This window comes from Cupressus sempervirens, chromosome 5, assembly GCF_028749045.1.
Source record: "Cupressus sempervirens isolate cs-2001-9-10 chromosome 5, ASM2874904v1, whole genome shotgun sequence".
Lineage (NCBI taxonomy): Eukaryota > Viridiplantae > Streptophyta > Pinopsida > Cupressales > Cupressaceae > Cupressus > Cupressus sempervirens.
The window spans coordinates 931,815,304-931,839,003 of NC_143122.1; positions in this window are offsets into that span (position 1 = coordinate 931,815,304).

The window sequence follows — 23,700 nt, forward strand, 5'->3', positions numbered from 1 at the left end:
ATCACCATAATATAGAAACTTATCCAACTTCTCAGCTAGATATTCGTATAGCCCTACCTTATATTATTCCAGGTGAAGGTATTATCCAAACTAGATAATATATGAAGGCCTAGCCTATTTACCTAGTCTTGGAAGTCTTTTGATGACACTGAGATAGAGTTGTTACCACCTTTCTTCATTAATGGTCTAAGAATGGCATTGAAGTCTCCTCCTAAGATCAAAAATCCTTCTCCTTTTGATAGAAGCCTTTCCTCTAGCTCCTCTAGCAACCTATCTTTATCTCTATTCTGAGTTGGACTATACACATTAGAGAGCCTATTTTGAAAGTATTACCTAATGCCTTTCGCATCTTCCCACATCCATTTTTTATGAGTTTTTAATGATGAGATCAAAATATTCCTCGAAACCCTACTAGGGAATTATTGATTAGGATTGACATCTTTGGTATGGAAATACATTAAAAAATAAGGTTAATCCATTGTTCAAAGAAGAAATATGTGTCCAAACATTTACTTAAGAAGTTCCAATTTACCATATCATATGCTTTCTTGGTGTCTATATTAATGAACATACTTGGAATTTTGATGTGTTGAACCAAATGAATAACTTCTTAGGCTATTATAAAACTATCAAAAATTGATCTACCTTGAACAAAACTTGTATGTTCTTTACTAATGAGACTTTATTGTAGGCTTTGTAATCAACATGCTAAAATCTTTATGACTAGTTTATAGAGGGTGTTACATAATGCTATAGGTCAGAACTCACCAAATGATTTTGCATTCTCTTTTTTTGGAAATAGAGATATAAATGTATTATTAACTTCTCTCAACATTTTTCTAGAGTTCCTAACCACTTCTAGGGATTTAGAAATATTATCACAAATAAAATCCGAACATTTCTAGAATAAGAGGTTAGCAAAACCATCTCGGTCGGGGAATTTTTCTGGGTTCATCTGTTTGAGGGCTTCTTTTGCCTCTTCTTTAGTGATCCTCGATAACATAAATCTATTTTATTCTATAGAAATCAATTTAGGGATGTTAGAGATCATCTTCTTTTAATCTTCTCGATTAGAGCTTACTTTATAATTATAAATATCTTCAAAATAGTTTATGGCCTCTTGATTGATATCCATGGGTAAACTTTTGAGAGTTCCATCCTTTCCGTAAATTGAAGTTATTCTATTGATATCCCTTCTATTTTTTGAGTTATTATGAAAATATTTTGTGTTATTATCCCTCACTTCTAGCCATGTCTCCCTCAATTTCTAGCTCCTTAACAACTCCTCCTTAGCCAACACATCTTCGTATTATTGTAATAATGTCTTCCCTTCTTCAAATTATGTCTCGCTCATTCCTTTCTACATCACTTCCTTATTGAAAGTTTCCATTTTTTCTTCCAAGATTAATTTGTCCTCAAATATATTTCCAAAGAATTTTGAGTTCCATTTTTTTAAGTTTTTTTTGATAATCTTAAGCTTTCTAACTACTTGATACATATTAGAACCTAAAATTTCAGTATCCTTCCACCATTTCTTGATAATATTAATACATTCTTCATTTTTTAGCCATGTTTGTTCAAATTTAAAATGGTAGTTACTAGGGCATTTGCCTTTCAAAATCCTTATCTCTACAAGATAGTGATCCAAACCTGAAATAGGTTGAACTGTGGTTTTAAATGTAACTATTACCTTTGAGAGGTCACAATAATATAGAAACCTATCCAACTTCTCAACTATATTCCTATAGCCCTTCCTTTTATTATTCTAGGTGAATGTATTATCCAAACTAGATAATTCATGAAGGCCTATTCTATTTACCTAGTCCTTGAAGTTTTTTGATGACATTGTGATAGAGTTGTTACCACCTTTCTACTCTAATGGTCTAAGAATGACATTGAAGTCTCCTCCTAAGATTGAAAACCCTACTCCTTCTGATAGAAGCCTTTCTCTAAATCCTCCCACAGCTTATCTTTATCTCTATTTTGAGTTGGACCATACACATTAGAGAGCCTATATTGAAAGTTCAAGACCTAATGCCTTTCACAATGTCACACATCCAATTTTTATGAATTTTTTATGATGATATCAAAATGTTCCTTGGATCCCTCTATTTTTAATTTCAAGGTTTTGAATTTAGACATATTAACATCTACTCGAATAATAATGATGGGACTTGATATGACCCATTTTATGTCTTCTATCCCTATAAGTTTTTCCATTTTAAATCCTATTAGCTTCAATGTTTCTTGAACTAATAATTTAACTAGTAGATTAGGCAACATAGAAACTTTTTGAACTTAAAATTTGGCAGATTTCTTAGGATAAAAGGGGCTTCAAATCGATAAATTTTATTAAATATGCTTTATACATAGAAGTATTATCATACAAGAGTTCCTCTTTAATTCTACACTATTGCAAGATAAATAAATCAATTCATTTTGCATAATTATAATATTTATATACCTACCTAGAAAGATCTTTAACCATTTATCAATTAGACTGACTTCTTCCCTAGGGCCTCTCCAACAAGAAAACAGATATAGACCATGGCATCTTTTTTGGGCATAGATGATCCACTGGTTCGATAAGTCTACCTCCAAGCTATTATTAATCTTCTCCTCACTACCTGGTTGATTTGAATCTTTCAGTCCCATTGTTAGGGCATCTAATCATCATTCTTCTTCACAACCAAATTTTTAGTGCCTAACCCTAGTTTTCTTTTTTTGTTATATTTCTAAATTCTTTTAGGCTAGATTTCATGGTTATGTGTTATGATCTAGTGGTATTTAGTTACCTAATTTGGTCAATGTTATTTACATACCTACATTATATATTTGATGAGATACTTAGATATTTTATGCATTTATGGTTATTCTATTGATGATGATTCTTTGTATATTTCATATTGTGATTTCAATTGTTTTCATGATGATAATTATATGGATTATTTATATGTGGTTTTATGGTTACTTCTCTTATACTTGCATTTGTGTGATTTACATGTATGTTTTACTTTATATTTGACATATCTGATGTGGTTGAGGAAGGGAGTCATAGTCACCTACTACTTGGGATCTATATGATGTACCACTCCCCGTCATTGCCTAATTTGTGTGTGTGTGTGTGTGTGTGTGTGTGTGTGTGTGTGTGTGTGTGTGTGTGTGTGTGTGTGTGTGTGTGTGTGTGTGTGTGTGTGTGTGTGTGTGTGTGTTTGTGTGTGTGTTTGGATTTTATGTAAATTGTAGCTACTAAACATTGACTTCCCTAAATTGCCAGGATGATCATGCCTTATCATAATATATCAATGGTAAAAGAGGGGAGATAGTTCTCAAGTCCAAATCCTAAACCTAGGCCAATTATCCTAAAATATAGGATAAGTATCTAATTTTTTAACCTTTTAGAATTCATCAAAGTGATGTGAATTTAAGATTTTTAACCTTTGAGTTTGATTCATACTTTGTGATTTAGATTATTTTTCTTATTTAGTTTGTGGGTCTACTATGACTTTTGAATATAGTTAAATCAAACAAAGATATTATGAAATGACTTAATTAAATGAAAATTTTATGAAGAGAAATCAAATTTTAATTATATTTAATTAATTGAGAAATTAATTAAATGAAATAAATAAATTTAAATATTTAATTAAAAGACTAGATTTGGTACAATTATTTTAATTTAATTTAATAATATTGAATTTACAAGTTACATTTAAAAAATGGATATTAAATATTATTATTAGTTAAATTAATAAGTATGTTTTCAAAAAATGTCTTCTTATTTAATAAAAAAGAAGTGGCAATAATTTAAATAAAGTTTAGTCTAATTAAAAGCTAAAAGCATGCATAAGAGAATTAAATAATTTAAAATAATAAAAGTTAATTTTTATGAGAGGGCTTTGTTGGAAATATTCAAGACTAGATAGGTTATTGAGAGGGGGACTAGATAGGTTATTGAGAGGGGGGGGATGAATCAGTAACCTCAAAACTTTTGACAAATTCAGCACTTAGTAACATAATCCAAATATCATTAATAGATCTAATTTAATGCATGCATGAGAAACTAAAAGCACAAAACACTTTGAACACAATATTTGGTGGCCCAATGACCTTCCAAATAGAAAGTAAAATTAGGGTGGGGATGATACCCTCAAAACTTCAATACTACAATATAAAGTTGGCCTGTTAAGGCTTACAATGATCACTTCTAAAGATCTTCCCTATTAGGAGCAATTAGGACTGCTAGGTCCACCTTGTTAGAGGTTTTACAAACATACCATTAAGTATGCACTCGGTAAAGAGATATAAAGAAAAGATTATTAATTCTACCCTGTTAAAGGATTTGAAGTTGATTCACTTGTTAGGATGAAACAGTAGATCTGACTTACAACTAAATTGTTGATTTAGATCTTTGAAGTACTGATCACTTCTTTGTGATAGATGTAACTTGACTACTCCTAATTTGACCTTGCTATACACTTTTCTCTATTGTTGATTTACATTCGCATCTTCTTCCAAAAAAACATTACTACTACTATTGGGTATGATAGAATACATTACATATATACCAACCCAATTCACATAATTACAAGGTTGGCCAAAACATAAGTTAACACCAATATTACTGAGTCAACCCAAATGTAGAAACATGGGTTCTAAAAGTTGACTTGGTTGCTTTCTGATACACGAAGTCCATTGCATTACTTGGCATCGTCATGCACTTGATAGAAGTAGAGGCTCAGTCCATACTAATCACTCCAACTTAGTTTCAAATTTGGTATACACTAAAGACTTGGTAGATACAGTATCACTTAGTAGAAATTATATTCCATGTTTACCATGCCTACACTTGGAAACACTAATCATCCCATCACTCTGTTAACACTAGCTTCACTTCACAAGAACTGATTACTCGGTAGACATTGCAAAGCTTGGTAACCACTAAACTGCTCAATAAGAACTGTGAAACTTGGTAACCATTGAATGACATGGAAAACACTAGAGACTAATCAAAGAGCTCAATAACCATACAAAATTTGAATAAGTATTGTCACTAATAAAAAACATGATTTAATGCCAACAATCTCCCCCTTCGGCATTAGTGACAAAAACACTTATCAGCCAAAACTTATGTACAACATAGTGTGATACTAACTTTGTATAGCATGTTGATTTTGATTTTTTTTTAATTTATCTTTCTAACTCTATTGTATATACATTTTGCATATATCTCCCCCATACAACATACATAACATATCAAACATAATATCATACTGAGTGTATATACAAATATCTCTCCTCCTTACATATATACATGTCTCTCCCCCTTTTTGACAATAATGCCAAAAATTTAAAATCTACTTATATAGATACACCAAAATGTGAGAGGAACTCAGAATGTACCTTAAGAATAAGAGTTAAGGTCTTGTCCGAATTTTCTTGCAAAATTTTGTAGGTTTGAAGTGCAACTTGGACTTTTGTAGAGAATTCAATCATATGATCTGCAATTGAAAAATTATTGTCATGGATCAATGTTTTATAGTAAGCAATATACCTTTAAATTGTATCCATGATAGGAAGGATCATGTTTTGGATGTCTATAAGTGTAGACAAGATCCTTACTTCCTCTCTCAATAACTTTGTTGGCATATGTGATAGGAATCTAATCCTCATGTGATGAGCAGAGCTTGAACTAGGGTCAAGCTGCAACTTTTGAGCACTAGCCTTCAGATCCTCATCAATCTTATCCAATTTTCTCTTTATTTCTTTTGTCTCATCAATATTGACCTCATAAGGAAGAACTTTTACCCACAATACTCTAGTCGTTGCTTCCTAAATGTATACTCTGTCACTATCAAATATAAAATAGACATCATCCTTATAGTCTTCAACCAACTTCTATGCTATCTTGAACCTATTTTTCATCTTTTCTTTGAAGGATTCAAAATAATTTTCCATGATACTATCAAAATTTTCACCCATTTCAGCTATAAACTCATTTATCTGATATAAGACAGGTATGTCTTTTCTCCATACAACTGTTCCTTTAGAAGGGAAAAACTTTTGAACATAAAAGAACAAACATATCCATAGTGAACCAAACTTGCATGGGTTATTCCTTCAAGTCCTAATGCTTTCCATATTCTTGTTTAGCTGCTTCAATATCAATTCTGCTAGGTCATATGCCAAATTCTTCTTAACAAGCTTATAAGGTAGGTCAACTACTTCACATAACACACTATTGATTCGACTTGAGCTGTAAATCTTATGAGCTATCACATGAATGCCAAATTTAAGTTCTATGTTAGATACATTATTTATTTTCATTCCTCTATTGTCCCACTCGCCTGGGGTTTTCTTCTTAAGCTTATCTTGACCTAGGGTTTTTGTGACTTTAGCCTTGGTAAGCATAGGGAGACTAGTAATACAATGAATCATTTTCTTTGTAATCAAAACTAGTTGCTCTAAGCACAATTGACCATTATGAACTTGGCTTAAGATATACCTAATTCATTTGATCTAAAAGTTTTGTGGCAGATAAGGAATATAGGTTAAGCCTTTCTCTTCTAGATGTTTATGCTCAAGCTGAAGAGTTCCATCCACATAGAGTTCATTTAGGGCACTATCCATTTCTAGGGTTCCTATCTCATGAACTACACATTTAAAATGAGTATGAATGTCATTGATAAGAAGTACCTTTGGTGGTATCTGTGACTGAGATCAATTTGGGTTGAGGGATTTTGCAATTGCTAACACCAATTTGAAATTTGGAGCTTTCCACTCAAGACCTCACACCAACATTTCTAATCCTTTCTTTCCCTTGTTGCTATTGCTATTGGATGCCATGATCACTCAGTAAACTAAGAAAATTATTTGGAAAACTTCTACTACAAATTATGCTCAAGATCATTGGAATGCTCTGCAAATCACTCTACTATGAATATACTAAATTCACAGTGGAAATGAAGTTCAATTCCTACTTTCTGATAAAAATTTCCCATTAATGCTTGGTATGATGAGAGTCATAATGACATAGTATGTCATAGCGTGTCATCCACTATCTGCTCAGATTGCTTGGCAAAATCTTGTAACTCAACAACCAAACAAAACCTTGTTGCTATTGACTTCACTCGATATGACCTTACTTTACTCGGTGATTACTGATGTTGAACTTTTTGTGATCCCCTTGTATCTAGAATACTGATTTGGATCTTTTCTTTCTTCCAATTGGAACTATTTAAGATGTGACCTTGAAAATATATCTCTCGTTCTTTTTTAAGAACTTAATTGGAAATGGTGGAGTCACCCACTTCTTGAGTGACATGACCATCATCACTTGAACTAGCTTGCTCAATAGATTTACCAATCCACTGCTATCTCATCTGCTTCCTAATGTTATCAACCTTTTCATTCTTTTCATCTTCAACTCTACCTATACTCATGTAATTCTAGCTATAGGACCAAGTTCAGTACATGTGTAAGATCTTATTGTAGTATCCTTTCTTCTCAAGTGATGCCTAGCACAGTTTATGCCAATATGTCCATATTCTCGATAGTAATGACATCTACACCAAGTATTGTAGTTCCAACCAAATATTTCCTTTACAAATTGTTCAGTTGGATTGAATGGTTTAGATCTACATTTGGATTCCTTGTGACCTTGTTTCTTGCATTTATTACACTTGCCTTCAAACTTTGGTTTCTCCTTGCATTCATTAGCTTTATGACCATGCTGATTGCAATTGTAACATTTTCCATTGAATTTTGCCTTTCCATTACTCCAACATCTATTTGATGTATGACCTATCTTACCACAACAGTTGCAAGTAGGTTTTTGATTTGTTTGAGCACCTTGTTTGGAGGATTCACCTTCTTCTTTGTATCCAAGTCCTACTTTTCCCTTTTTCCTATAAAGATTTTTCTTATTTTGTTGATTCAATTGATCCATGTTTGCTTGGGATTTCATTATTCTTTCACTGATTTGCTTCTCAGAATTAGAACAACTTTCATCCTTTCATTGATTTTCTTTTTAATGTTTAAATCATTCCTTAACCTTTCATTTTCAGATCTCAGACTCATGATTTCTTCATTTGCAATGGAGAGTTGACTAATAAGACTTTCTTTCTGAAATTGATTTTGAATTTTAGTGTTCCTTACCTTGAAGTCTTCTTTTTCCTTATTTCTCTATTGTGAGATTTCACACAATCTTACTAACTAGATTTCTTGTTCTCTTTTCAATTTTCTTACCTCTTCTTGCAGGGAACCATTCTTTTCTAGGAGTTGTTTGATTGCATCATTTGCTTCATCTAAATTGCTTGAGGGAAAAATGTCTTCAATATTCTCTTCAACATATTGGTGGTCATTGATCTAATTTGCAAGTTCCTTTCTTCTCTTTAGGGACTAGGAAAGATGCTCTTTTACTTTCTTGAGTTGAGTTATGGCCATCTCCAGATCTAGCTTTTCATTATCAATAACTTTGTCAAGTCTAAATATCTCCATTATCCTTGATCTTTTCTCAAGTTGTCAAACTTTATCCTTAGAACCACAAAGCTCTAATACCAATTGGAAATATTCAGGACTAGCTATGTTACTGAGAGGGGAGGGGTGAATTAGTAAAAACAAAACTTTTGACAAATTCAGCACTTAATAACATAATCCAACTATCATTAATAGATCCAATCTACTGCATGCATGAGAAAATAAAAGCACAAACACTTTGAACACAATATTTGGTGACCTAAAAGCCTTCCAAATAGAAAGTAAAACTAGGGTGGGGATGATACCCACAAAACTTCAATACTGTAGTATAAAGTTGGCATGTCAAGGCTTATGATGATCACTTCTGATGATCGTCCTTGTTAGGAGCAAATAGGACTGCTAGGTCCACCTTGTTAGAGGTTTTACAAAGATACAATGAAATATGCACTCGGTAAAGAGATTTAAAGAAAAGACTGTTATGTCTACGTTGTTAAAGGATTTGAAATTGATTCACCTGTTAGAATGAAATAGTAGATCTGACTTACAATTGAATTTTTGATTTAGATCCTTGAAGTACTGATCACCTCTTTGTGATAGATGTAACTTGACTGCTCATGATTAGACCTTGATATACACTTTTCTGTACTGCTGATTTTCATTTGCATCTTCTTCCAAAAAAACATTACTACTACTATTGGTTATGATATAATACATTACATATATACCAACCCAATTCACATAATTACAAGGTCGGCCAAAACACAAGTTAACACCAATATTACTAAGTTGACTCAAATGTAGAAACTTGGGTTCTAAAAGCTAACTTGGTGACTTTTTGATACACCATGTCCATGGCATTACTTGACACTATCATGCACTTGGAAGAAGTAGAGGTTCAATCTATACTAATCACTCCAACATAGTTTCAAACTTGGTATACACTAGAAACTCAATAGATATAGTGTCACTTGGTAGAAACTGAATTTCATATTTACCATGCTTGCACTTCGTAAAAACTAATCATCCCATTACTCATTTAACACTAGCTTCACTTCATAAGAACTAATTACACGGTAGACACTGCGAAGCTTGGTAACCACTAAACTAGTCAGTGAGAACTATGAAACTTGGTAATAACTTAACTACATGGAAAACACTAGAGACTAATTGAAGAGCTCGGTAACCATACAAAATATGAATAAGTGTTGTCACTAAAACCAAACATGAGTTAATGCCAATAGCCTTTACATGTTCAAAATTTGGAAACATTAGGAAGAGTTAAACTCCTTATTTAAGATATTGGAGCTCATTTCTACACAAATAATGTGAGCATTTTTTTGGTGATTGGAAGATGAAATACTTCTGAAGGATCTAGAGGATGGGAATTTTTGTAATCATTGAGCTTATGTCATATTGTAGCATCATATCAAAGTAGAAATTATAATGAATTCATTGGAGTAAATCTCTCGATATAATTGTGTCTTCTTTGTGCCTATTATATAGATTTGTTTCAATGGAAAATGTATTTTAAACCAAAACACTTGTTTTAGAAATAACCATTCTTTGTTATTAAATCATCTAAGAGAAATGAAATTGCAAACCCTTTTTAAGAAAACTCAAAGAAAAGTAATACATGGGTAGATTATTAAATCAAGAAAGAATATTATTTGAATAAATTTAAATGGTTGAAATTTTGTTTCTTATCATATCTTAAAACATTTATAGGGTTGATAAAAAAAATTGACCATGGTAATTAATTAATTACTTTGGTAATTTTTCATAACTAAGAAATTTTGTTTTTTTTTTTTGAAAACAAATTCTATATAATTTTTATTTTTTTAAATGTAAATGGTGAGTGGTGGACAATGACCCCCTACATCATCCATGCTCTATGCTACACGAGGCAGTGAGACTGTTGTAGTAGAAGGATTGTCGCAAATAACCTAGCTATTATAGCAGCTACGACTATCATGGACAGCTTGGATGCCACATTAGGCTCTCTTTAAAAGGGGTTTATTAAAAGATTTTTTATAAAAAAATTATTCTTTAAAAAATTTGTGTGTGTGTGTGTGTGTATATATCTATGAGATTTTTTATTAATATTAATTATTTAATTTGTATTTTATTTTAAGATATATTAATTAATTAGTATATTTTAAATGTAATTATTATTCAACTTCCATATTGAACCTTGAAAGTTATTTTTGAATGGAAATCTTATGTAGATTTAGATAATTTATTTTGTTTTCCATGTGGATTATCATTGGACCCTATGAAGGACATAATTATTCAGGAAACATCAATGCATTAAGTTATGAACATGAAATATATATTTTTGATTAATCTAAACTTGGAAAGCTTTATGAACAAGAATTTACTTAAAACTTCATTCTGAATCATTTTTTATGAAATTATATTGAAACCCAAAAATACTAAATAACTACACTTATTTTAAATGTATCTTGAAATGTCATGTTTTATCTTGTGATGATTTTTTTGGGGAAACCTACTACTTCGACCAAATAGGATTGTTCACCAGAGGGTTGGGAAGTGATTGTTTTATGATGTTTTTATGCAATATCGTTTAGTCATGATTATTTCATTCCCAACCAATGTGTTATATTCATGTGTTTTTGTGATGATATCATGTTCTTTCTTTTGTAAGCTCATGTATTGTGATTTTCTTGGTGTAACCTATGAGGTTTTTTGTCAGTTATCTATTCATACTTTCAATTTTCTTGTATAGGAATGAGGTGAATATTGTAATGAGATATACTTTTATGAGCTTAGGGTAGGTTAACTATGTGTATGCTAGGAAGTGGTTTGCAATGGAGATAAAAGTCTTAAAGAGGCTACCTAGGTAACCCATTGTATGTTGTATTAATAAGTGATAGCATTTCATTAATTGGGTTAAAATAAATTAATAAGAGTCAATGTATTACCTTTCCCATACCTCAAGTGCTAGTATAGGCTATGATGGGAGTAGAGAGGAATCTTGTTTGCAACCTTGCCTCATTAGTATGCCTTTTCTATAAGAAAGGATATTGATGCCACATAGAGTCACTAGGGGGATAGAGTCCAAAGAGACTACCAGGGTAACTTTAGAGTTGACTCATGTGATGACACTTTCCCACATGCATATTAGGTTTCCTGCGTGTCTTTGTTGCCTCTAGGATTAGATGTTACTTGTGTACTTGGCACCTTTGAGGTAGATTTCTATTAGGATTCCTTGGCCTAGATTCTTGTTTAGACTTTTGGATTATTCATATGTGACTTGAGATTACATCCTTAGTATGGTGGGTGTGGGCGATTTAGGTTCCACAAGGTTGACCGATAGTTTTAATTATTCTATTGATATATGACAATTGGATGTTGATGCTGGATGTACCTTGTGCAATTTTTCTATTCTCTTTATCCTATGATTATGTTCTATGGTCATATTCTAGTATATTGTACTTAGAAGAAATTATTTGAGATCCTAGGGGATGTTGTATTTTATCATGATATATATGCTTTTAGCATTTCAAGCCCTATGACCTATGTAGAGGATGATTATGTTAAGGATGAGCACCAACATCCTGCAAGGATTCTATAACCTAATCTTATTCCTTCGTGGAAGTGGGATATTATCTCTATGGACAAGTAGGATTTCCTATGACTACTCATCAACATGATGCTATCATGGACATTGTTGATTGGCTGCCTTAGGTGGCACACTCCCCATTGATGAGGTCATCCTACATTGTGGCTTTATTACCCAATATATTCATGTGTAACATTGTGAGATTGTATGATATTCCTTGAAAGATCATTTCAAATATGGATTCTTTATTCACATCCACCATTTAGACATGACTAAATCATAATCTTGGAGCATATTTGAACTTCATCTCAACATACCACCCTAAGATAGATGGTTAAATAGAGAGAGTGAATCAAGTTCTAGAGAATATGTTGAGGATGTATGTTATGGATCTACATACTCATTAGGAGGCTTATCTATATCTAGTGGAGTTTTCATATGATAATGGTTATCATATATCAATTGGGATGAAGCCTTTTTAGGTCTTGTATGGTTTTCCTTGTCATACACTCTTGAATTGGGACAATTTAGAGGATTGCATCATGCTTGATCTAGAGGTGCTTCGAGATATAGAGCAATAGGTATTGCACATCTATGAGTGTGTGTCTACAATATAGGATAAATAAAAGAAGTATGTAGATACTCATAGGATGGATAAGAAATTTGTAGTTAGTGAGAAGTTATTCTTGAGAATGCATCCGTAGAAGAGTCCAATCTATTATGGAAAGAGTTCAAAGATAGCACCTTGGTGTGTGGGGCCATTTGAGATTCTTGAGAGGATAGGTCCAATTGTCTAGAGTTTTGCATTGTCACCCAACTTGGCTTGTGTACATGATATTTTCCATGTTTCTATTCTTATACAGTATATTCCTAATGTGATACATGTTCTTGATTGGAATGTGCTATATGTAGAGGATGGGCAACTGGCTTTGGAGCAGGTGTGCATTCTTCAGTAGCGAGATTTGACCCTTAGGGATCAAGCCATAGAGTAGGTAAGGGTCCAATGGGACCCTATTGATGAGTCATAAGATACATGGGAGGATGCTTATGGATTATGAGATTTATATCCCTTCTTGTTTATAGACTTCCAAGATTAAGCCTAAGATTAGGGGGGAGGATGTAGTGCCTACCCTTAGTTTTGTTTTTATGTTATACTGCCAAATTATTTTAGGCCAAATTCCATGGTAATGTGTTATAATTTAGTCATAATTGGTTACATGATTTGAGTGATGCTATTCACATATTTAGATTATATATTTGATGAGCTACTTTATACTCAGATATTTCATGTGTTCATGGTTATTCTATTGATGATGATGCTTTGTATATTTCATATAGTGATTTTATTTTTTTTCATGATGTCACTTATATGGATGATTTATAAGTGGTTTTATGGTTACTTACCCCATACTTGCATGTGTATGGTGTACATGTTTGTTTTACTTTATGTTTGATGTATGTTATGTAGTTGAGGAAGGGAGTCATAATCACCTGCTAGTCAAGATTTACATGATATACCACTCCTCTCCATTTTCTTTTTAGTTTGTCTGTGTGTGTGCCTGTGTGTCTGTGTGTGTGCATGTGTGTGTGTGTGTGTGTATTTGTGTGTGTGTGTGTGTGTGTGTGTGTGTGTGTGTGTGTGTGTGTGTGTGTGTGTGTGTGTGTGTGTGTGTGTGTGTGTGTAAATGTTTAACTTTTATGCAAATTGTAGGTACTAGGCATCGACTTCCCTAAATTACCAAAATGAGCATGCTCTATCACAATATTTCAATGGTAAAATAGGGGAGATAGTTCTCAAGTCCTATTCCTAAACCTAAGCCAATTGTACTAAAATATATTACAATTATATGATTTATTTACTAATTTAAATTTGTCAAAGATACATGAATTCAAGATTTTTAACCTTTGAGTTTGATTCATACTTTGTCATTTAGATGAGTTTTTTTTATGAAGTTTGTGGGTTTGCTATGATTTTTGAATATAATTAAATCAAGTAAAGAGATTACTAAATGATTTAGTTAAACAAAAATTTGATAAGGAAAAAAAAATATTATATTTAATTAATTGATAAATTAATTAAATGAAAGAAATAAGTGTAACGATTAAATTATAAAAATACTAAATTTAGAGAAACCATATTTATTTAATTTAATAATAATAAATTTAGAAACTACATTTAAATGATAGAGTTTAAATATTGTTACTACTTAAATTAATAAATATGTTTTCTTGTTTAATAAAAATAAAGTGAGAATAATTTAAATAAAGTTTATTCTAATTAAAAGCTAAAAGTGTGCACAAGGGAATTTTTTTTTAATGAGAGGTATTTGCATGTTTGAAAATTAGAAATCCTAGGAAGAGTTAAACTCTTTATTAAGAGATTAGAGCTTATTTCTACATGCATAGGATTTGGAGGAGCAAACTTTCATAGATTATGAAGGATAAGGGAGACGACAATTTTTGCAATCATCCAGCTTTTGTTAGATTGTAGCATCAGATCGAGGTAGGAATTTTGTACAATTCATTGGAGTAAATCTCTCGATATACCTATGTCTTCTCTATGCTTGTTATATGGATTTTCTTTAATGGAAAATGTATTTTAAATTGAAACCCTTATTTTAGAAATAACCATTCTTTGTTGTCAAATCATCTAAGAGAAACAAAATTGAAAACCCATTTTTAGAAAAATCATGGGTAGGGTTTTGAATCAAGAAAGAATATTGTTTGAATAAATTGAAATGGTTGAAATTATCAAATCTCTAAAAAACTATTATTACCATAGTAACTAATTAATTACTATGGTGATTTTCCATAAACTCGAAGGTTTTGTGCTCTGTGTTGCACATGGCCACGAGATTGTTGTAGCAGGAGATCTACCATGGATAACCTATATGTCATAGCACTACAACTATCATGGACAACTCAACAACTGCTTGCATTCTAGCTATCGTGACACACCCCCTTTAAATTAGGGGTGTTTTTTTTTTATTAAACTTTATTAAAAGGTTTTTAATTGATTTTTTAATATATATATTAGAATTTGTATTAATATTAATATTAATTTGTGTTTATTTTACTAGATATATGAATTAATATAGTTAAGAAAAATAAAATATTGTTTTATGTTTGATTAAATTTTAAATATAATTATTGATATTTAATTTAGTTATTATTAAACTAAATTTAATATTTATTATACGTATTTAGTATTCAACTTCTATATTGAATGTTCAATGTTATTAGTTTCTGCCTAAAGGCAGGAATACTTATGCATTCATTCAATGCTATTAGTTTGGTTTTTTGAACCAATGGATTTTGATTATTTTTCTCTATCCAAAGGTTGTATTAAAAGTTTTACAATTAGATTATATTTAAAACATATTAAAATACAGTTTTCCTCTCATGTCATTGGTTCTCAGGAATTTTGGCAAGGAGGAAAATATTTTTCTTCAATCAAAATTAGGCTGAAATTAGGAGGAGGTCCCAAAAAATCTTTGTCACATATATTTGTGTAATAAATGATGATCATTAATGTTTTGTTGCTACTACTTATCTGTTGTTTCCTCTTTGCTCTGTGCTGGATAGCTGGACCAGTTAAACTTTTTCACCTGTATTGGGTCAGTTGGGTCAGTGGTAGTGATTAGAGCTTTATCAATGTTTTCCCAAAATGATAAGTGATTCATTAATAGCTCTATTCGATGGCATGTGCTATATTAACCTTGTGACAGCAAGCTTTCCTTCCACGGTTGTTGCTACTACTTATCTATTGTTTCCCTCTGTGCGTGCAGCTACACAAATAGGTAAAATGTATATTTCCTTTTCTTTGAAATGTTTATTTCCTTTTTTGTGCTACATGTATGTAAGTGTGTAGTTTCCCCTCTAATAGTGTCGTTCTGGTAACTGATTGTATTAAGATATATGTTGTCTGTATGCTAAGATTGAACATAGATGTGGTTTAAGCTCTTTACATGTTATAGTCCCTCTAAATTTGTTTACTACAAATTTAGTTCTCAGCACAAAAGAATTGATATACCTAGCCATGAAGTAAGCTTATTCTAACAAAAAAGAGCGAAGTCAATTTGTGAGCTCATTTTAATGTTGTCGAAGCACCTCTTGTAACCATTGAGAGGGTACATGACATCTAGCTTTCGCTCCCTCGAAAATATCAGGTTCAAATCCCAATAAAAAACTAGTAATGCCACTGAGTTTTCCTCCCAGTGCCACAGCCGAGGCCACTGTGGCTCCTAGCATTAGTCTTCTATCAAATGCATTGGCAAGTGAAGAAAGTGATTTAGTATAAAACTTGGCAATAGGATTTAACTCAAGTTTTCTGTCAATGATGTTGTAGGGAGTATGGCAATTCGTTTGACTATAATATCAAAATTTTATGTAGTGCTAGAAATTTTAGCTTAGATCAGATCATTTTTCCATTTCAATGAGCGAGTGGCATCATTTTCTGATGTTTGCTAATGTGCTTTACCTCAGGTTCAAAATTTTACATACAAGACATATTTGAGAGACTATAACTTGGATGTTGTGATGAATTGTTATAATTGTTTTGTAATTTGAGGCCTTTTTCAGTTATGTAAATGCCTTCTATTATGAATGCTCTTGTTGAAATATACAGTTATAAACAAATGCTTTGTTGTTTAGTTTGATTGATCAGATAGTGAGTATTGAGGGTTGTTTTTTCAATAGATGTTTATTTTGAAAATAGACTTTATTGCTATAGCAAATTTCTTCTTCCCTAAATTTTGGTCAGCCATTACTATTTAGAGTAATGTGTCAATTTTATCAAATATAAAATTGTAACATTAACATTATATAGCTATTTATGTAATACTTAAAATCATTTATATTATACTTCTATTTAAACATTTAATGATATTTGTAATGTTAGATAATATTTGATATAAATAAATTAATAAATTTATTTTCAATATATTATTCTATTGAAATTTATACTACACATTTAAAAATAATTTAGGGTGCAACTTGGTATATATATAATATAAATTTAATAAATATCTAATTTATTTAATATTTAAAATACTTTTTGGTTTCTCTTTCCATTTCCTTATTTCTCAATTGCTTTGTGGCATTACCATTTGAAAGATACAAACACATTCCAATATTGTTATGAGTAGGAAAATTTTATGCTTAATTTTTGTTTTACATTTTCAATATTTAATACATTCAAAGAAATTACATGTATTTGTTAAAATATAGAATGTGAGCACTATAAATTTATTAAATCAAACTTATACAAAATTATTTTCCAAACTTTTTTAATTTTGTGTGTTAAAAAATATGTGACAATTTCGGGAACAATTTCTCTTTACAGTGCTACACCAAACATTAGTAATTTTGTCATGTTCAATTTATAATTGACTGACTATTACCTAATCCCAACCCCTTCTCTCCCTCCTCCACAACAATACAACTATCATGCATATGGTAGGAACTATGACGCTACGTGTCACTTGTTGTTAATTGGAAATCCTATGTAGATTTAGATAAACTATTTTATTTTCCATGTGGATTATCATTGGACCCTATCAAACACATAGTTATTTGGGAAACATCAACACATTAAGTTATGAACATGAAATATATATTTTTGATTAATCTAAACTTGGAAACCTTTATCAACTGAGAAAAGTTTGAAATATAAAATCAAATTTTATGAAATTACATTTAAAATCGAAAAGACTAAATAACTAAAATTCTTTTAAATGTATGTCAAAATGTTATGTTTTATCTTGTGATGATTTTTTGGAGAAACCCAATAGTTTGGCCGAATAGGATTGTTTACCAAAGGCTTAGGAAGTGATTTTTTTATGATGTTATGTAATGTCATTTAATCATGATTATTTCATTCCCAACCAATTTGCTATATTCACTAGTTTTTGTGATGAGATCAAGCTCTCTTTTTGTAAGCTTTTGTATTGTAATTTTATTGGTGTAAACTATGAGGTTTTTGATCAATTATCTATCATTAATTTCTAGTTACTTGTATAGGACTAAGCTAAATAATGTGATTTATTTGTTGGAAATATAAGAGGAGTAATTGAGAGGGGAGGGGTATATTAGTTACCACAAAAATAAATCCAAAATCCCTTAGATGTCAATACAAATCAAAACCAAACTCTGTTGAAACTTAAATATTGTTGTAACTCAATTAGCATTGAATCAACTCAACAAACACTAAGAATTATTGTTACTTGACAATTACTCAAATAAATGTTTCTTAAGATGTTTAATGTGATTAAACTTAATTAACTTAGTTGTAGAACCACAAAGAAAATAACATTCAAACACATATGACACCAAGATTTAACATGGAAACCCAATTTGGAAAAAACCAACAATTGTAACTAGTTATTGTTTTTCACTCTTCCGAAGTGAGTCCTGTTAGGAGCCAACCCTATTAAAAGTTACAAACCCATTTTTAGATGTGATCCTATTGTAGGATTTAATTAACCCTATTAGGAGTGGCCTTTTTAGAGTTCTTCAAACACTTTAATCTAGAAATGTCACCTTGTTAGAGGATTTGGCAAATAGTATTTAAGCTAACTCTATTAAGAGATTTGATACACTACAACAATTATTAGAGAGTAACAATGATATGACCTAATTGCTAATGCAACTATATTCCTAATTTTAGATCTCTATTCTGACTTGAATAATTGATCCTCCTTGATCAGATAAAACTTTGTAGCTTGGTCAACTCAGGATACTCTATGATCCTTCCAATTTACTTCCTTGGTTTATCTTTTCAATCACATGCTTCTCTTTAATCCCACAAGTTTACCTTATACTTATATCATTTACCTTGTCAAGTCATCTTGAATACACTTTCAAATATTCAATATGCATCCTTTAAGTTAGCTAGACTTAACAAATAAATTCATCAAACTAAATATGATGACTCAGGAAAATCCTTCATTAGCTAAACCAACTCGGTCCACACTAACTTAGAAATGAACTTCTTTAGACTTCCTTTGTTAACTATGTAAACTTAGTTAACATTGCATCTTGAATTGAATTCCCTTTGTTAACCAAGTGAGCTCAGTTAACACTGGTTCCTTGTCAACTTCTCTTTGGTGCCTGAGTGAACTCAATAGACAGTGTCTTTGTGTAAACTTGCTTCAGTGCCCGAGTGAACTTGGAAAACACTATCTCTAAAATTGATCCTCACTTGAACACTTGACAGAAATTGAAAACTATCTTCATTACCTGAGTGAGCTCGACATAAACTAATTGGTAAAGACTTGACATTTTGTGTGACATCAAAGACAATATACAATTGAATAATTGTTTTCAACAATCTCCCTCTTTGGCATTGATGGCAACACAACATGTCATAATATAATGAAATTTTAAAGAAAAATAAAAGTAAGGATAATATTCTTAGTTTCATTCTAATTCTAAGTAATGAGAACTCCCTCTATTAGTGTGAACTCCCTCCATCATCAATCTTTGATTTCAATTACTGCAATATCAAACTCTTTCTCTCTAATATCAACTCAAGTTCATTATCTCTCTTTGACATCTCTAACATATATAAGAAAATTATAAAATTATATATGACAAAAAACTCTCCCTATTAGACATAAAATTTATTTGAATAAAATTTCTCCAATGTATGACAACAATCTCTCCCTCTTTTATATCTTATGCCAAATATAGAATTTAATGAACTTCCATATATCTGATGTACCAATTCATATGCAATCTACCCTATACAATACTATATCAATTTGATTGATCTTCAACATGATTGGTTGATGCATCACTAAAATCTGATTAGTGAATTTTAGATAGGGGAATGACCTCTAGCTTACCTCTTAGATACAAAAATGCATCCTTAGGTAATGCCTTGGTGAATATGTCTACAAGATGTTATTTTGTATTTAAATATTCCAATCTTACTTCCTTTTCTTGAAACAATTATCTCAAGAAATTATACTTAATTGCAATGTGTGTGGTTTTAGTATGCATCACAAGATTCTTGCACTACTGTTATTACAGAAAACAACAACTGGATCCTTGATTTCTTCCTTTAGACCTGTCAAAAGTTGTTTGAACCAAACAATTGACTACTACAACAACATATTCTACTTCTAACATAGACTAAGAAATACAATTCTTCTTCTTTCTTGTCCAAGATACTAGTCTCTTTCCAAGAAATAATGCTCCACTACTAGTTCTCTTTGTATCATCAATGCTTCCTACCTAATCAACATCAGTGAGTGCTTTTGATTCAAAGTTGCCTCCTTTCTTTTACCACAAACCATAATCTTTAGTACCCTTTAGACACCTCATGATTCTTTTGATTGCCAACATATGATTTTCTTTAGGATTAATAGAGAATTTAGCCACCATTCCAATTGCTAGTGCTATATTAGGTCTTGTATGCACTAGATACTGATGTTTTCTAATCATTGAATTATATGTAGTCTAATCTACCTCTTTTGAATCACCATCTTTGGAAATCTTATGTCCAATAGACATAGATGTTCCATTAAGGGGTTTAGAATCCTCCATTCCAAACTTCTTCAGTATCTCCTTGATGTATTTAGATTGAATAATGTAGATACCATATTTCTTCTATTGAATCTACAAGCCAAAAAAGAATTTGATCTCTCCAAATATTGACATTTTAAATTCCTTACTCATTTCATCAGAGAAGGATTTGGATAGACCATCATTTCTAGTAAATAATGTATCATCCACAAAGATTTATGCCAATGCAATCTTCTTATCTAGTCCTTCTTTTATGTATAAATTGTTCTTATCATTAGTTCTTTGAAAACCAATCTTTATGAGATAATTGTGTAACCTTTTATACTATGCTCTAGGGTCTTGTTTGAGACCATACAAAGTTTTGTGTAGTCTATACACCATGTCCCTTTTGCTAGGATCGATGAAACCTTCTGGCTTCTCTATTTAGACTTCCTCTTCTAAGATTATAGTCAAGAATGTTGATTTCACATCCATATGATAGACTTTGGATCCTTTGTGTTTTGCATATGCAAGGAGTGTTCTAACACCTACAAGTCTAGCAACATGATAAAAAGCTTCTCCATATTCAATACCTTCCTCTTGAGCATAACCCTTGCAAACTAGCCTTGCCTTGTTTCTTGAAACTTCTCCATTCTCATTCAACTTATTTTTGAATACCAATTTTGTGCCAATTACATTGTTATCCTTGGGTCTAGGAACAAGAGTCCAAGTTTCATTCCTTTCTATCTGATCCATTTTTTCATTCATTTCTTCAATCCAACTTTCATTTTCTCATGCATCTTTTTCAGATCTAGGTTCAAATTTAGTAAGAAAACATGTACCTTTTAATCTGTTCCTTTTCATTGTACCAACTAAGTAATCTTCAATGATTTTCTTAGCTCCATTATGCCTTTTGATATATCCAGCAAGTTTCGGATCCTTCTTTTTGAAATTACTAGATTCACCATGATCTTCTAAATCATGCTTGGATACCACTAACTATGACATAGGTCCCATTAGAGTATGACTCAGTTTCCACTTGTTGAAACTCAGGTCCTTCTGATGACCAGGGTTGCATTGGTTGCAACTCGAGTTCAATAGGAGATTTTGGGGACTCAGATGGTTAATACTACTGACTCTCAATTGCATTGGATAAAGTATCGGGTTCATAGAAGATAAAATTTATGCATTTTTCAGGTTCCTTACTACTTTTTTCTTCACTCTTTTATGCAAATTCATCAATCTTCACATGTGCACTTTCTATAACTTTATGAGTAGATAGATTTAGACATTCATATGCTTTACTCTTATTGGAATATCCTAGAAATATTCCTTCATCACCTTTCACATCAAATTTTCCTTTTCTTGACTCCTTCTAAATATAACATTTTCTTCCAAATACTTTGAAGTAACAAACAATAGGTTTATATCCCTATCATAAGTCAGAAGATGTTTTCTTTGAATCTTTCTTCAACTATACTTAGTTCAAGGTATCAAATGCAATGTTGATTGCTTCTTTCTAGTATTTGGAAACAAAATTCTTCTCTATCATCAAGGTCCTTGACTAATCCATGATTGATCTATTCCTTATTTCAGCTATGTCATTCTACAAAGGTGTACTAGTTGCAGATACTTGTCTTCTAATTCCTCTTTTATTGCAGAATTCAGTGAATTCATTAGAAATTAATTCTCCTCCTTTGTCTGATCTTAAACATTTCAATTTCTTTCCTATTTGTTTCTCCACTCTAGCCAGATGCCATTTGAATTTTTGAAAAGCTTTTGATTTATCCTTCAAGTATATTACTATCATCATTCTAAAATAATCATCAATAAATAAAATAAAATACTTATCTCCATAGTATCTTTCTGTGCCAATAGGTCCACACAGTTTGTATGAACCAACTCCAACACTTCTTCAGAATGATTTTTTTTAAAAAAAAATTAAACTTGTCTTTCCCATCTTACCAATTTGACAATTTTTGCACATGCCCATGTCAAATTTATTGAGATTTGGAATGCCTCTAACCCTTTTTCTCTTTCTTATATTTACCAAGTTATCAAAGTTCACATGACATAACCTTTTATGCCATAACCAGTTTTCTTCTACTTGAGAAATGAAACACTAACTTTCATTTAGATCTAGGTAGAATAGATTACCTTTAGTTTTCTTGCCAATCCCAACTAGATTTACATTCTCATCTAGCAGATTGGCCTTTCCATTCATGAATTCTACCTTGAATCTAGTGTTACTAAATTGAGCCACACTAAGTAGATTATTCTTCAGTCCTTCAACCCAATAAGAATTATAACATTTGAGATTATTGGTTAGTGCAATACAATCTTTTCCTTTCACATGGGTAAATGCACAAACCTGTGTCACCTTTTATAAAGGAAAGTGATATCAGAATTTAAACTCTTCAACTTTAATGACATAAAAGCGGCATTTGTGTTTAGAATTTGAAGATGATATAAACTAACGAAATATGTAAAATTGGATGAAGTTTATGTCTGTAATTTTTATTTTTTAAATTGAATGAAAATTTTATTTATTTTTGAATTTTTAAAGTCTATTTTTAATTTTTTTAAATGCTAAAAATATAGAGTTTTTTCCTGTCAAACAAATATATGCATATGGTCATATTTTGGTTTGATTATGGAATATGTTAGAGTTGACATTTATACCTAGTGCACCAAAAAAGAAAAATTGAAATTTAGCTAATATTTTTCATGTTATAATTGGCCAAAGTCAAAGTTATCCAAAATTGATTTTTTTTCTCCCGTCAAACTTTTTCCATCAAATCTAAATATTTTTTTTTAAAAATTACGTATTCTTAGAGAAGACTCTCTCCTTTAGTGCAACATTAAAAATAATAATTTTTGAACATGATTTACTATTTTTTTTCTATTTTTGAATAGACATCTTCCTAAATCATAAAATACCTACTTGTAATATTTTCAAATTATATAAAATTATCCATAATCAAAATAATAAAAAAAATTATATGATCATAATCTTGACTCTGAGACCTACAGAAGTATATTTTTAGTTTTAAAAAAAAAAAAAAAAATTCATTTTAGTAGGTCAAATTGGCCTTCAAAGTGAGATGTTTATAGAAGTTTTTATTTTTTCT